The following is a 17,737-nucleotide window of genomic DNA, read 5'->3' on the forward strand; positions in this document are numbered from 1 at the left end:
GAAAGGAAAGTCGTGCAAAACAGAAGCTTATTTGGAGCCATTTGCATACAGGCCATGGCTACCTGGTTCGCTGTAGCGGTGCTAAGGCGTAATGCTACACACCATCCAATACAACATCGAATGGCTCGCAATGAAAATGTTAAAAAATGATGGGCGGGCTGTGGCTCCAGGAGGAGAGTGGGTGTGGGTCGTCCCACCAAATCCAGAAGGGTTGTTGGGTTGATCCCCGGCCCTCCCTGCCACGTGTCGAAGTATCCTTTGGAGCCAAGTCTGAACCCCCAATTGCTCCCCCGGTGTGTGAATGCTGTGTGAATGAGTTTTTAGTTTCTGTTCCGATGGACTTTTGCCATAGCTGTGTGAATGTTGTGAAAGGTGAATGTGGCACGTAGTTGTAAAAAGCGCTTTGAGGTGGCGTCGGAAGACTAGAGAAGGCACGAATACAAGTACAGGTCCATTTACCATGTTACCAATTATAATTTTAACTTGTTAGCATGTCCTAACATTTGTTTAAGAGCCAAAAACACTTCATGTACTGCCAATCATTTCCTTTACCGAATGACCTGTCTTTACGCTTAATGAATGCTAATTGCCCTAAAGGGTTACTCTAAAATATTCTCATGATGGGACTGGGTCAAAATTGAGCAGGGTAACCGAGGAGATTTTCATGCGTTTTTATTCCCATGCATTGGCATTGTTCTTCCTTGTCAAAACCCGGCACCAATATTACCCATAGTGCAACTTAATGCAGACAGCTAACAGTTTATTGGCACCCTGCAGCAGAGATGAGCAGCAGCTGAAGAGGTCTGGTTAGAGGCTTACTTTCTAACTCTAGTCCACACCAACAGATTTTTTTCCCTCTCATTTTCAAACTTCTAAACTAATCTTCAGCCCCAACTGGTGTTGACTCAGGTGACATCACTTGAGGCAAAATTATTCGTGCTGCTCCCTCTTGAGCCACAGAAGACTTAATACACTTTTTTTTTTTACATATACAGTACTTACCAGAATCTGGAAACATTCTTTGATGTGTAAAATTGGCAGTTCCCCTTTAAGGTAGATCTGGGGGTCCCTGTTTGTATCATAGCACACGAGGATGCACATGACCATGCAGCAATGTGGTATATTTTTGCAGACGGTTTTAGGCTGTTCCACAGATAGTTAGTAACATGCAGCAAAGGAACAGAAAAGGACTGCAAGATAAGAAGTAAACAATGTACAAATTTTGCAAATGTTTTTTTAAAAGGAAAGCAAATTCAACAATACCTTTAGTGCTCAAGGTGAGACTTTCAGTCCTTAGAGGCCAGTACAGCTTTGTTTTCCTCCCCCCAAAACCTAGTGTGGAGTTACTCCCAAGCCTCGTCACATATTAGTTAATGGGGCACATAATAAACATTATGGTGAGTTTACAACTCAGGTGTATATAATGTCTCTGGAGATGTTTTGTCAAGTCTGAGAAATATTCCTGATAATATCGCCCTAATTATCTCAGCTCGGAGAACACAAATTTGAAGCATGTGTGTTGCAAACAGAGGGGTGAGAAGTTTTTATTTATTTATCAGGGAAAAAAAGGCCCAATAAAAACACACTATTGGACATTATGGGAAGTGTAGGATGACATATTTTTGCAGCTTAGCTATACTGAAAAAACAAACAAAAACAAATTGCCTGAGTACTCCGTTAAAACACAAATTGACCAAACTCCCACAACATCAGAGAAGAGAATCCTTTTCCTCTAAGTGACTCTGTCCTGCCAAAGTGTTTCCAGTAAGCCTCATCAACTAACCACACATAAAGTGCTTTATGAAGGGGTTAAAATAACACTACCAAGCGTAGGCTCAAGCTCAACTAAACTGCTTTTTTTTCCCCCGCATGTATTTTTTAAGTCGTAATTGCACCAAAACCAGAAAAACACCCCTTTCTGAATTGCTACTCGTAGCAGTTTTACAGTGTTTTTATGGGGTTTGGTGACTCTGGGAGTTCCTGCAGTGGCGCTTTGAAGCTCAGAAAACACGCTGAAAACATGTTGAGACACACTTGGCATCGACATTTCTGGCATCACTTGAGGGAAAATAAGCGATCTGCATGTAACATGGAGACGGATAGATTCCAATTGGTTTGGCACAGTCAGTCCAACTTTTATAGGAGTTTTTCTGTACTCAGAATCTTCTAGGAAAAGGTAGGAGGAGAAGAATCTCTTAACTATTTCATGAATTTTAACCATTAACTATTTCTTATATTCTGTTATTTTGTATCCTCTCCATTCGGTTTTTATGTATATTTAATTGCTTGTTGAATTGATGCCATATGATGTTGCATTGCTCTGAATTTAAGTCAACAGAGAGAGTGACAAATCTTTTTATGTAAAAGCTTACTTTCAAATTTCTTATATGTGTGCTTTTAATTAACTTGTGCAAAGACACTCACCCACACAGTATTGTAATATTAAGGTTAAATAAAAGCACATCAGTGATCATCATCATGTGCTCATGCTGAAAATCTGGCTGTTGAAATGATTACCAGGACATAATGACGAGCTAATGATGAAATAAAAGTACTTGATCTCAATCTGGGTTCACCATTTTCTGACTGTAACTGTACATACAGCCACCTTTGTTCAGAGTGAAGGACGTTCAACAGCAGAATAAGCTTTAATTGCCCAATCACCAACATAAAAAACATGGAGGAGGTCAGAGCAAAGGAAGTAGAAGAAAATGACAATGTAGTGCAGATAATGTAACTGAAATAACATCAGTCAAACCTCAAATGTAAGCAGCTGTGTGATAGCATTTATGTTTGTGTTATGTATTAATGTGAGGAGGGTTACAGTCTGATGTTTTCATCTTTTCAGTCACACGCTTCACGCACGTCCTAATTCTTTCCATTCCATTGCACGTTGTTGCTTTTATTGATAAGAATTACTTTTATTGGCCCTGTGTCAATGCACATACACAGAATTAGGCATACACACAGCATAAAAGAAACAACAACAAACAATTTTTGTCTTTATTCACTCAAAATAAACAATAACAAAATACTAAATTTGCACAAAAATGAAAGATTACAGCTCCTTTAAAACTCCTTTGAGGGTAAGATGTCTCAACCATTTCCATACTAATGATCTGTGTTCAGCATAACACCATATTTCTTATTGTTATTATTCCAGAAAACACATACAGCAATAACAATAACAGTCATATACAGTACTATGAGCGAAGGACGTAAACATTAAATGCTGGTACTACTGTCTAACAATGACACTGGTGATTAATCACTTTATACCCTAAATTCTGACTAATATGAACACTTTTCTTTCCATAAACACATTGGAAACACATAAAAAACACTTTACACTTTAAACTTATATTCTATCCCAGAAATTATTCTATTCAAAAATCGACATATTGTGCCACATTCACACCGACTTTTCCACCTCAACCAAGTGAAAATACCTATTAACTGTTGTTTCCTGGTTTCCTGGTGATTTCACTCATGTTTTTTGATGAAGAAACTGAAAATGTGCATAAAAACAAGTGGCACGCACTAAATGAATGAATGAACAGTGAAAACAAGAAAGGAAAATAAAAGCCAGGAAAATGTGCTAAAAATGTAAACACAAGACAAGAATGTATATTATAAAATCAAGAAAGAAAAGTAAATAGAATAAATAACTACTGTAAGCAGCTCAGCTGAAAGAAGAAAAGGTTTATTCACAATGTGAATTAGCACACACACACACACACAGAGTGTAACAACTCGGTGTGTAGTTGGGTGTAGGCCATGACGCGTGCTGATGGTTAACATGTTGCATCACAGCGTGATTTTCTGAAATAGCAGTGGGTTGCTTAGAGCTGATGACGCCAATTGGACCTATGAATAACACACACACACAGAAAGGAGTCCACCTTGTGCGTCACACTGATTATAAATGCCACCAGCCTCTCTCCTTCACATTCATGTCTTTCCTCTCTCCCTTTTCCCACTTCAGTCAGTGCTGCTGAGCTGTCATCTGCTCTCCTGTTGTAGGATGAAAATTATTATTGAAAAAATGTCACCTCTTTTTCTGCAATTATGAGCATCTACATTAATTAAAGTACATAAAAATAATAATCATATTAGTAAGTGTTATCATTGGGACAAACTCAATGTCCAAACCTCCTTATGTCCAACATTTTTGTACATGGGAGAAAACATTATCTGCCTGTTTATTTCACTCCAGTTGATGTTTGTGCTTCTGTTCTTTCCTGTAACATAATCTGAAGACGAATACCTTTAATCAATTTCCTTTCATGAAGTACAAATGATTTCCTGCAACCTTGCAGCTCAGTCCACAAATCCGACAAAACAATGTCCCAAGCTGTGTCCCAATTCTTCATTCCTACTAATTCTATATTGTTATTTTACTATTTCAAGATAAAGAAAAAAAAAGTTTAATACTTTTTGGGGGGTTTTCAATTTTTTTTTCACCATCCACGATTAAATTTATTTGCAGTGTTCCTTTGTGCATTGCATGGTGGAACAATAGTGTACTTGAACTGCATTAAAATTAGAAAAGTCTGCATATCATCTTTGAGTATACTTAATATATATATGTGTGTGTATATATAGTGTATTCAAAGATCTTTACTTCTACTTCTCAGATGGGCAGATATATGTTCTGAATAAGTGCTAAAGATTAAACAGCAATGATTAAAAAGAATTGAATAACTAGCAAACAACATCCCAGTTGTTTGTAAGATCAACCCCTTCCTCTTTCAAATGGCATCAATTATGATAAGAGTGAACAAGACTTAAACTAAGTGAATTCAACTTAGTGAATTTAGGCTTGAAATTATGTTTTTATTGTTTTAATTTCAACCTTACTCCATATTCTGTTATCTTGGCCATTAAAATAGTAATAACAACTATTTATGGGGCACTGTTCAGTCCTTTAAAAGACAACAAAATATAGAGAAAATCCACGACCAAAATAATATTTGACGAAGCAGCGAGACAGAACTTGAGTTTACAGGATGATTCCTCCATTTTCTGCCACATGTGCTTCAGTTTAGCAGTCGTAGAGTATCTGAACTTAGTAAGGAGGAACACTTGATGCCACAGAGTTTTATAGTTAGCTCACCCACATTAAAGCCTGTCAGTGCAGTGACTCCTCCATGGTTACATGTAGCAGAATAGGAATAAGGACAGCAACAGGATAATTGTTAAGAACTATTTGTCTCTGCTTCTCTGCTGGTTTTCTCAACTTTTTCTGTAACCTGGTGTCACCTCACAAGCCATAAGAGATGGGAGGGGAGAAAAAATAGGAATCATTATGTTTTTGTTAGCTTAGAATGAACCTTTTTTATCTATAGACACTGTGGGTCACTATGGTGTACGCCATCTTGAACCGCCATGTTTGTATAGTAGTGAATTTCCCCAGTGTGGGGAAGTATATCTTATCTTACCTTAGTCCTGAAGGGACAAACAAAAAGCTGGCTCTAGATGGGGCGTTCTTGGCCACCATAGTTCCTCCTTCACATCTGGAAGATGAAGGTCAAGCGAGGTAGTTTCAATCTAGAACTACACAGCTAGATGTCACTAAATCCTACAAACTGGATTTCCCCTGAAGCAGCTTTAAGGTGGTGGTGAGGGTTTGCTCTATCTGATACCACACTGTATATATTCAGTATCATCTTGTGTCAGCTTTTTCTTGAAGCTAAAGGATCTTTAATTAAATATTCAAACCAAAGACTCCATGTATATACCTATTTTAACCATAAATTCAGGATTATTCTCAGTGGGGATGTCCCAGAAATCTCATAACAGCCTCACAAGACCAGTGCACCGTCAAGAGTCGAGCCTCATAAGAATAGCTTAACTTGACCGCACACACTCACTCACACACACACACACACACACACACACACAGTGTGAGCCAGGCCTTGGCAGAGTTATCACTCCTGTCACAGTCTCTCCATGAGCCCTGGCTCTCAGTGTAACACCGGACAGTTTCAAGGTACAAACGTGCAGTTGTGTGTGTGTGCGCGCAGGTACAGTATGTTCCTGGACGTGTGTTGTTACGTGATGTGTGCACACTGTGTGTACTTGGATTTGTGTGTGTGCTGGTGTGAGTTTATTGATGGTGTCCCTCTTTTTCTTAATACTGGTGAATGCAATAAATCTTCTGTAGGACATTCACGCACGCGCGCACACACGTACTCAAGAAGACCATCAATTCAGCTGATGTCTGTAAGAAAAGGGCAAGGGCGTGTTGGATCATAAACAGGTACTTTATAGTCTCTCTCTCTCTCTCTCTCTCTCTCTCTCTCTGTAATTTAAATTGATGCAGTCTCTACCTCCGCACAAACACTCAGGTTACCCGGAATCACAGCATTTGTTGCTCCAGCCACAACTCAACCATTGTTGACACAGCCTGCAAGGCATTGTGGGTAATGTCACTCCTGTAAAGGCCCAGTCTGGAAGATGAGAGGAGTGTGTTTATTGTCAGGATGATAAATCACAAGCAAAGACATCCAGGCCATCCACCGCTGAAGGTGAAAATAAACCCGAATTTAGTTACAGTTTAAAGATATAATATGTAATATGTAACATTTCCATATCACATTTTTCAACTTTGAACTTTTGAACTTTTTTCTGTTTGATGTGTCTGAAACTTTCCGACTTTATGCCATGACTGTGTGTAAGTGAGAGAGGAGCTAGATTTCATGTGTACAACCTAGTGAAACAACATTTAAGTCTTTGAGTACCGACTGTCTGATTATGTGTGCTCTTATTCCCACCTCAATTCACACGTCTTTGATGAAACTCTGCCTTCGAGCGTGGTCCTTCAGTATAAACAGTTTTGCCTTTACATGTGTTTGGACACTTTGTATGAACTACGTTGTGTGACGAATGCTGGACCCTTATATTACTGCACTGAGACTGAACTCTATAGTAAATCTGCCTTAAAACCAAAACAAAAAAGAGATAAAAGCGTCTTAAAAGCTCAGTAGAGGTGCAGAGTGGTTAATAATTCAATGTGGGTTCAGCACTATGAGCGACTCTTGACATTACAAAGACATCTGAAAAGTAACACAAAAACAAAATCCACCCAAAATGGTTATATTACTAACTCTTCATGTGCCTCTTGACTAAAAATAAATATCATAGAAGAAGACAAAATTCATACCATCCATTACATGATGATTAGCTCAGTAACCATATGTTATTTACAGCTTTAAATAGAGCAGAACCTTTTGATATCTTTCAAGAGAGTAGGGAGCGTGTTTTAGGTCGTCATGTTGGACTGGCACCATCCACCTCGCTGTGATGAACAGTCTGGATGATGGGAAGCTGCCAACATGGCCACCTGGAGGACACCCAGATGGAGAGGATCCTGAGAGACTCTACAGATCACAGGTTCTGGCAGACACGGTCATTAAAACGCTTTAGATGAAGCCTGTAAACAAATATTCCGGCTCCAGGTAATGTGTAACAGTGTTGTATACTTTTTGGTTGATTTATTGTTATTTTACACAGACCAAGGACTTTAGTATTTTCGAAATGAGATGGCACAACACACTCACACTTGTAGGAGAAGCTTACTATATATTTTTTTCTTTTCTGTATTTCAGGAACAAGAAATGGTACAAAAACAGCAAACTAGTATATCACATGATTTTGGAATTTGGCAGAACAGTACTGCAGTTACTAGCTATTTAAGTCCAATTAGTCAACATCACTAAAAGGGTATTTCAGCAAATTTTATTCAGCTGCATTTCCAAATGAAAAAAAAAAATCAATACAAAATTCCATAAAAGAAAGCCTTTCTGCCTTGTCAGCCAAAATCTATTTATAGAAAACATTAGTCTTGAAGACCTTAAAGACCATGAAGACATATGGCTAACATGCAGGGCTGCAGGTGCAGGTGGTGGGGAGGAGACTGGCATAGGGGAGACCTACGGGGATGATCCTCCAAACGAAACCGAGTCTGCACCATCAGCAGATCTTCCTCTATGCTTCCTCTGCCTCCAGCTTTGGCTACTGTTATATGAGCAGAATATACAAAGTTCTGCTAATGCTAGATTATACTGGTATTTAGCATCCTAGGCTTCATAACCAGTGGTGATGGTGAACACTGCAAAACAATCTCCTTCTCATGAAGTCCTTTTTGTTGATAACTGAGTTCTTAAACCTGCAATAACTCACTTTATTGGTGACTGTGGTGGAAGAACGTTGTGAAAACAGCATTTACATATCATTGCTTTTTAGGTTGATACAGAAAACTTGTTAGCAAACAGTAACTTGTTTACACATCAACAGTTATGGAGCAACATTATCATTCATTAGGCGTCATGTTTTTTGTCTATTCACTCCACTTTACCTCTGTTACCTCCAAAGGGGAAATAGCTGGCTCGTTAGACACTAAATGCTTCACTATGTCTCTAACTGTGTTTCTTTATTTTTTTTCTTTTTTAATTGAGCTGATGTAAGGACAGAATAATAGGATGATTATATAACGTATTTGATCCAGAAATGTGGATATGTTGCGCTGTTCGGCAACATACAAAAGATACTTGACTACATTTAGTTGAAAAGTTAAAATTTTGCAGATTGTTACCTTTATTTTAATGGCATCTAATATTATTTAATATATAACTAGTTCTACAGGATCTGTGGGCATATTTATTGGGAAAAATGCTTGAAAAGTGACAGTGATGTCAGCTTAAATACTCCCGCCTTCAACCTGGTTTCGCCTGCCTTTAAAAATGGTCAGCAAAAATGTGGGGTCAACTGACCGCATTAAACCACATGTATAACTTAAATTTAACTGCTCATATGAAGTTTCACTCAAACAAATGGCAGCAGCTAAATAACAAATATTATCTCCACAGAGGGGGGTCACACTGTGGCTCTGCACCGGCTTCTAACCCCCACCACAAACAGGACGCGACGTTCCGGTAAACAACCAGCAAACATACAAGAGTAAACAACTTATCTGTGTCCACATCTGGTACTTGTTAGACATGGACCTGATTCACACACACACAAATGGGACAGATATACACAGATACAGACATACTGGTGATTCACAAATTACACCTGTTGTTCCTGTAATCCAAACCAGAGCTGAAATACAAAAAAAAGAAGAGACCATCAGCAGTTTTTCAGGGAGGCCGCTGCCAGCTGCTACCTGGAAGTTCTTGGCTGGTTTGAAAGTGAGCAATCATGTTTTGAATTCTGCTTTCATGTGTGAGGTGTGGTTTTGTCCTTTTGATGAAATAATGTTTGTCTTTTTTTAAAATCCCAGTGTCCCCATGACTCACGTGTTTTATGGGCTCTAAGTTTCTTGATGCCCTTCCAGGAAACAGAAGGAAAACAACATTTCTCATTTCTTCCAAATGACCACATCGCTGTCTGCAATACCTCAGCCTGCCAACAGGGGTCAGTAGGTAACTACATCAACTTTACTGTTATCATTTCTTCTCTATTCTTATTATTCATAATAACAAGGAAGACCTCTTTGTTTTTTCCCCCTCCTCTCACCTTCTTTCTCACCCGTTTCCACAATATTCCTTCCAGTTTTGTCTTAATATCAAGAAGAATTTCCATTATTTTATTCTCTCCCATCGTCTACTCTTGTTTTGAAGGAAGGTTTGCATTTTACCTCGCATTCAGATTGCCTTGTCTGCATGTCCCATCCTCAAACATTAAGTTTTCATTCGTCCATCCTTCCTTTCTTTTAATTAATTAGTTTCTCCTCTTCTCTTCCTGTCTTGGAGATTATCAAGGAGGAAGGCTTTTTAGGTTTTTCCATCTCTCTGTGCCTGTCCTCATCTCCTCCTCTTTTTCTCATGTCTCCTCCTCTTCGGCCCCTTTATCCCTTCATTTGTCCTTTTAATTTAGAACTAAGTTTATCCTCTCCTTTCACCTCTATACCAAGTCTCCACACTTCTCTTTCTTCCTCTCTTTCCCCCATTGTTGTTCGAATATCAAGAGGTTTCGTTGTCTTTTCTCTAGCTTTTTCCCTTCTCCTTTTGTCTTGTTTACATCATTTCATCACTTCTTTTCTTCCATCCTTCCCCCTCTCCTCCTTTTGGAAATTATAGAGGAGATGATTTGGCCCTCGTCTCTACTTCTCATCTTTTGCCATCTTTTCTGCCCTTCTCCTCAACTTCTGGTCTCCCCTTTCCTCAGATTATAGCAGAAGGAGTTTAGCTTTTCCTCTACTTCCATCTTATTCTCACCTCTATTTCACAAAGTCCTCTTTTAGCTCATCTCACCTCATCTTCTCTGTCATTTAGCAATGACACAAAAAGGTTCCTCTAGTTCTCCCTCTCCTCTTCACCTAATCCTGGTCCCACTTTTGTAGTGTCCTTCTCGTTTTCTTGTTCTTCAAATGTTTTTTGAGTTTCCTCTGCCTCCAAAAATTTTCCTTTTCTCTCTCATCTGTCTGGCCTTGGTAATTAAAAGTCCCCTCCTTTCTCTTCAACTCAGCCTTACCTCCACACCTCATCGGTTTTGCATCGTTCAGTTTCCATCGTCCTTTTTTTACTCTCCTTTGTCTGTGCTGCTCTTTTCTAACCTCTTCTCGTCTTATTTCAAACCTCACCTCATTTTCTGGTCTTCACATTTATGTTTTTTGTTGTCTTTTCTCTAGTTTCTTCTCTTGCTGCATCTTCTGTCCTCCTGTCCTTCACCCTTTCCTCTCATTGTTGAAATTATAAAGGAAGATTTTCAGGGTTTGTCCTCTCCTCTTCTGTCCTCTATTATCTCACCTGGTCCTCTGGCCTATCCTTCTCTGTCCTGCTTCGTCCTGTTAATTTAGAAAGAAACATTTATGTCTCTTCTGCCTTCATGTCTCTATCTTTAATCTTCTCCCCTTGTTTTGGAAATTATAGAGGAAGATGATGTGATTTGTCCTCCCTTCCCTTCCTCCCCTCTTGTCTCACCTCTTCTTCTAGTGTTTCCTTTTGTATTAAAATATTCTCAGTCTCAATTTTCCTTTTTGCTCCTTAATGTTTTTGCATCTCATCTTGTCTTCTGACCTCCTCTTTCTCTTCTCATTTGCCCTTTTAATTTAGTAAAAACTGCCTCCTCTCCTCTTTTTACTCTCTTTTCTCTCAGTTCATTTCAACTCCTCTCCCCTCCTCTATAAAGACTAAAAATAATTAATTTTAGAATTGCTCCTGCTGGCATCTGCCTTTGAAATCAAATTGAGCTATTTTCGCTTTCCATTTGGACACACACGCATGCGCATGCAGAGGGGACGTTTTTTTTTTGCTAATTCCACCTTTTTTTTTTCCTGGCAGCAAAAAATGGAAAGTTGTTTATTCCAATGAACAGATGCCTCCATGACACAAACACTCACACACACATAGTCACACAGACCATCAAACACACTCATGGGCACATGCACACACACATAGACCACCCATGGCTGTGTGTGTGTGTTGCTGTAGTACAGACACACACCACTAATTTTATCTCACATCAAACACACAAACTGCACATAACACACATGCACTTAAGTATGTGTGTTTCCCAGTAAGTAAGGAAGTGATCAGTGCCTACATCTCACTCTGGTGTTTGATGTGACATTTCTCCCTCCTGCAGGGAGAATAACTGAAAATATTCTCAGACCTTCTTCTGTGCAGAGGAAAATGGATCCGTGCAGATTTTAAAGCGTTGGCGGAGACGCTGGATCGCTCAGGCAGGGGACAGACTAAACCACTTTCAGGCCAAATTGACCCTTTGTCAAGTCTCGGCTCTCCTCCGCACTCCTTGGTTACGGTTGCTAAGAAGAACAAACAATAGCCTCAGAGAGTCTGTTTCCATTGAAAAACACCTGTTGATTTAATTGACTCGTATTTCTATTCAACCGCTTTCAGCCAGTCTTTCTGTGGTTTGGTAAAAATCTGGTTTTAGAATCTTGGGTATCCTAGAGAGAGCTATAACTGAGCACCATATTGATATTCAGGGGACTGGTGAAAACAGTTGCTAATGTCAAGTTGCTCTTTTGCAGTCAGGTTCAGCTTCCGCCCATCAGAAGATTAACCACAAAAATCAATCTGTGGCTATGTGTTACGTCATGCTGCAAAAGAAGAAAAAAATATCCCAGTGATCATGTTAATCAATGCTCCAGAAAGGCAACATTTACTAATTAAGTCATAGCTTAGGGCATCTAATTTTTAAGGGAACATGTAGCAGAGGAAAGAAAATTGCTTAGTTGAGAAGGTCAAAAACAAAATGATGGTAAACCCTCACGTTAGAAACTTAAATTCTATCAATAAATATTAGTTGCTTACCTTTATTTACAGGCAGACTTGACAACTAAACAACACTGCTCACTCAACTGACTGGTTTTAATAAATGGCTGCAGTTCTAACTATTTAAATGTCCAGCAGGTGACCGAAGCATGGCCTAATGGTAAATAATTGCTGTTTTTTAATACCGTGTAAGGAGCCAGAGGTCAAAGATATCTTCCGTGCATTCATTAAGACTGTAACGGAGTGCCCGTCTCCCAGGTTAGTTTTGGTGAGGTTAACTTAAATATATACAAAAACAAAACAAAAACCCTAACAAAATAAACGAAAAAAGAAACAAAACAAAAAACAAAAAGAAAACCTACGCCCATGATTTACAGCAGGTCTGCACCTGAACTGAACCAACTTTGAACTCCAACAATATATTCTCTTGAGGAGTTACTTCCCCTTTGGTTTGAAAGAGGAAACTCCTCCTACAGATAAAAGAACGTTACCAACTGTAGAAACATGGCGGTTCAACATGGGAGGCAATGTGCGGCATCTGCAGTTACAAAGGTCATTCTAAGGTAACAAAAACATAATGATTCCTATTCAGGTGATTATACACAAATGAAAACATGCCTATGCACATTATATTCCATTTCTGCCAATAGATCCTCCTAAATGTTACACACCTTTAAATAACAGAATCTGTCTTTAATTCAACAAACATTCACACAGCCCAGCTCCAGTCCAAGAATTACAACAGTTGCAGGCAACTACACAACCTGTCTTCTTTTGGTGATGGCTTGACCGTGCAAGACTAATTTTTGCTTCAATACCTGCCTCTTCTTAGTCTTTTCTCAAGGAAGTAAAATCAAACTTCCATTTGAGTAAAATTCAAATAGAGAATATGCCTAAAAGGAATCTTTATCCTTACTAAAGCACTGCAAAGTCCTCATCCCAGAGAAAGTCTGTGCATCAGATGGTGAAGTCCGAACCTGAGTATAAAGTCTGAAGACTCAGAACTATGACCCATAAAATGTTGTAGGGAGAATTAAGGCACAAAAAGCAGTTTCTCTGACACTTTTTTCCCCCCAGCAGATTTAAATTTTGGCTCAGTTTGGTCACATGACTTAATCTGGTAATTTCAAACTTGACTTGATAAAATCAGAACTCTCAACTTTGACTTTTACACCAATTACTTCTGACTTCAATTCGACTTGTCACCAGGTGTGTAAAGGCTGCAAGAAAAGGACCCAAATGTTGGCATACAAGAACCGTTCAGTAACTTTGGTGGTGATGGTAAGATTATGATACAAAGACAAGTCCAAACAGAGACTGGAACCCAATGGCAAGAAGCAACACTGATGATCTGGCCAGGAGCAGGTGGAGGTATGAATACTGTAGGGAGTAACTGGGGAATGAGGAACAGGTGAGCAGGTGAATGTAGGAGTCAGGTGACTGGGACTGGTGTGAAGGTCTGAGGGCATCTAGTGGATGGAGGGAGAATGGCAAGTCTGGAGAGTTCCTTAGAAATGCATTGGCCAGAGGGAAGTGAGACGTTGCTGGACAGAGAACACTAAATAAAAACAAGGACTTAAGCCTTTGGACTCGGAATAGCTTGATATTCTCCCCAAGACCAAAGATTGAAAATTATGTTACGAAAAAGTGAATACATACATGAAATGGAAAGTGAAAGTGAATTATTAATTAGTTAACTTAAATTTTATTTCAATTTTGGTTAGCAATTGATTTTTATTTGATAATTATATTTACTAAAAGTAAAATAGTAGTTCATCACAATAATCACTGCCAGATGAAATTAGATTATTGTAAAATGTTCTCTCAAACTCAAAGGAATAAGGTGAAAATGATTCATGGTTAAAATGCCATGTGTAAAAAGTTTATATAAACTACATATTCAAGTTAAATACTGCATGTGCTGTGGTGGATCATCTGTAAGCTGACATTTTCAAAATGATCCAGAGAAATCTCCTAGAACCTGGCAGAAGGAGAAAGCCCTGCTTTATCTTTAGAGTTAATTACAGCTGGGAACAGCTCTGCAGCTAAACGTGGTATTCCCTTTTACACACACACACGGGGTGTCCCACCACAGGCTGTTTGCTACTAACCATTAAGGCATGTAAACAAGCCGATTTGGGTGACACACAACCAGAAATGAGAGCTTTCCCAGGATGCACTCAGAGATCTCTCCCGTGGTCTGACAGTGTGGCGGCGATTGCGTGAGTTTGCAAAATAACTCCCAGTTGTGAAATGATACACTCAGCAACATGTATAATTACTGCCTGCAAAATGTTTTATAATAAATCATAATAGCCAATGTGTGAGATAAGTAACCAGCACAGAAGATATTTTTAAAAGTTGGTGATCCCTACAGCAAAAAAAAATGTAACTGCTGGTTTTACAAGTTTATTTTTATTTTTGTCATGTGATGTCAGCTGCCAAAAAGTGCTGAAAAATGAAGAAACTACTAGTTTTAAGTTGACTCCATGATGTCTTTGTAACTGTGAATTTGTGTTTGAAGAGGTTTTGAGTTGGGTCACTAATTTAACTGAAATTAAACGTTTATTGTGATTTTGTTGCCTATTTTTGCATTAACCAGTGGGGATGCTCGTCCTCTGTGTACATATACTGAGGAATTAAATCATTTCATTTTTAAGCAACTTTGTTTACTTCTGCTGTGTCTCCCTGTATCATTCATTATTTCCTATATAATAGACAGGTGTAGAGTCTTATAAAGGTCATTTTATGCCTTGCATTGTGGGATTTTCAACCAAAGTGTTCATGCACGTACACTACTAATTTTTGAAGGCACTATATAGTGGCCAAATTTACACACTCCGAATTCAGACACTGAAATAAAAGAGCTGTTTACACATATAATGCTCTATATATGTTGATTATATTGTACACCACTCAGTCTCCTTTCCCCTGCTGGGGCTCAGCCTGTCAGCTGCTATCAATTAAACATTATATATTCATTTCCCTAAACACTCTTTTTAAAGGTGTATTGTGTAAGATTGAGGAGGAGCAGAAATGGAATAAAATGTAATTAGCGTATAATCACGTGAAAATAATGTGTTTTCGTTACATTGAATGAGCCACTTTTATCGTCAGAGGGAGTGGGTCCTCTTTTATGGAGTCAGCCATGTTTCTACAGTAGCCCAGAGTCAACACACCATACACTGGATAGGAGCTTTTGCGTCTTTGTGACTATTGTGGCCACCGTAGTTTCCGTAGGCGAGTGCGTTGTAGTCTGCAACTACACTGCAAGATTCCCCTATGCCACTAAATCCTACACACTGGACCTTTAAATATTAAGCAACAATTTATAATTAAAAAAACATTTAACTGACTACCGAAAGGGAGGACTGATTGTGATTTCAGTTTGACCTTCACGAACTCATGTTCATGTTATTTGTATTTAGGTGTTTCTTGAAGGACCAGTGTGTACGATTAACTGCAATGCAATGAACACCACTCGCATATGTATTTGACGACCTGGAAATGAGAACATGCTGTGAAGTGGTTTGGAGAAACTACAGTGGCCGCAAAAAAACATGGCAGTTCAACATGGCAGACGTGTAATGTCAACTTTTGGTTTCACATGGGACTCAAATTGCAGTCCTGTGTTTGTTTGGCCCATTTATCCACTCTATCCTCCTCTATACTTGGACTTTGTTGCTTTTTATACTGCACCTTAATACAACTGTGTACTGTTCACAGCAAAGTGTCATACTTACACGGTATGCTCTAGTACTTTGGCAGGTTGATTACACGCTTATTTTGGAAAGCACTAAAATATCCAGGTGGTGAAAGTGACGTTTCAACTTCTAATTTACTTGTCCAGAAATAGAGCACTTTTATTTAAACAAACAATGAGATGTTAACTAAATCTGTGATGGTGTTAATAAGGTGATTATTCTGTAGCCTAACCAATAACTGCTGATTGATTAACTGGCTATAACTTGTTTGTGCAAAATGTTCAGGTACAATCTGTCTGCATACTTAAACAGCGTTATGTACATGCATGCAAACAACATGCAGACACACCTACAAATACAGACACAAAGGCAGTGACACACTTGTACACACATACACGGCAGCAACACACGCGAGTCTCAGGGGAGATTTCCATATGCTCGCACGGCTGAACCATAAAAACTGCACTCACACTCACACCTTACAAACTAGTGATGAAAGTGATTCCTCCAAACGCTAATCAAGACCAAAATAACTTGCTTGATCATCTTCTATCAAAGGCCACGGGACTCACCGACACGTGGACAGACTGACAGAATAAATGTAAGTTGACACCAACCCAGTTGTGTCAACAACAAGAAAAAAAAAACAGCACCAAAAAAGTAGACAGGTAGACATATGTGGGACATGCCTAATGACAGGGACTACATTAAAATTAGAAATAAGAGTAAGACAGAAGGAGGGTGAAGACAGAATAAAGAAATTAATTCAGTTAGAGTCATATGTGGTGAAGACTTATTAGCTGACCTTGTTCAAAGAGGATTTTCAAATAAATCTCTTGTGTTAGATGGGGGTTTGAATTAGACACCATTACTGCTGCTGCTTCTATTATTTGTGATTACAACCGTTACATTACTGTAAGTAGTAGGTGTTTGTTAGGGATGTAGATACACACTGGATGGATGGATCCCTCCTATATCACCTGATACTGACAACAATATGTTTTCCAATAGGTCCAACTGAAATTACTCTTTGCTTTTTGCAGTCAAAGTTTTTATGTGTTATTGATAAAAAAAGATCCTTTAGTGTCTCTGAGGGGATAGGATGATGGACGTGTTTGATTGACAGCTGAGTCAGCAGGGGAACGAGACAGAACATGAGCATATTTGAAAGGCATGCCAAGAAGTGGTGATTTTGATGTGTGAAAATACATACTTGATGGGATATTTTTTACCATGTATCTTTCACTTTATTAATCCCTTTTTCCTCCAACTATGGAATGACCAATTCCTTACACACTATAGTTCCTGCTCTTCAGTACTGAATCCCTGTTGTTGTTGGTCTGGTGAAGGTGTAGGCAGCCATCTGTTGAATATACATGCATATGAATAGATTGTAGCATCTTTAGCACAGTGACAAGTGCGTGGTCCCTGACAGTACAATTTATTATGTCAGCCAGTACAAGTAGCATGACAATTCTGCTCCTGTTTCCACAAATACTGTGAATGTTCAACTGCTATTAGAGTGGTACTATACATCAAACACGGACAATCATTTTTGCACTTTTTGCACATTTTAAACTGTACATTTTACCTTATATATATATTTATATATATATATATGTTCTTAATATATTTATGTTGTATGTATATATGTTATATGCATATCTGAAGTTTGTAACAAAAGTAATTTCCCCCTAAGATTATATAAGTATTTCTGATTCTGATTCTGATTCTGATTCTTCCTTTAGGCTGTGAGACCATTAAATTCTTCCTCAACAATATATTTTT

At 38.6% G+C, this 17,737-nt stretch overlaps 1 long non-coding RNA gene across 2 annotated transcripts; it reads left to right on the plus strand.

Annotated features, from left to right (window-relative positions):
• The first annotated feature begins 3,654 nt into the window (after positions 1-3,654).
• On the plus strand, positions 3,655-17,484 carry LOC118340859. 2 transcript variants are annotated; one of them, XR_004797392.1, is made up of 4 exons: positions 3,655-8,936; positions 9,104-9,194; positions 9,287-9,428; positions 11,593-17,484. It is a non-coding gene; the product is annotated as an uncharacterized LOC118340859 (long non-coding RNA). The 2 variants fall into 2 exon arrangements; XR_004797391.1 differs by having other exon boundaries at positions 3,655-9,194.
• The last annotated feature ends 253 nt before the right edge of the window (positions 17,485-17,737 follow it).

The sequence above is a fragment of the Morone saxatilis genome, unplaced genomic scaffold, assembly GCF_004916995.1.
Source record: "Morone saxatilis isolate NCDOM2014 unplaced genomic scaffold, NCSU_SB_2.0 Contig7, whole genome shotgun sequence".
In the NCBI taxonomy this organism is placed as follows: domain Eukaryota; kingdom Metazoa; phylum Chordata; class Actinopteri; family Moronidae; genus Morone; species Morone saxatilis.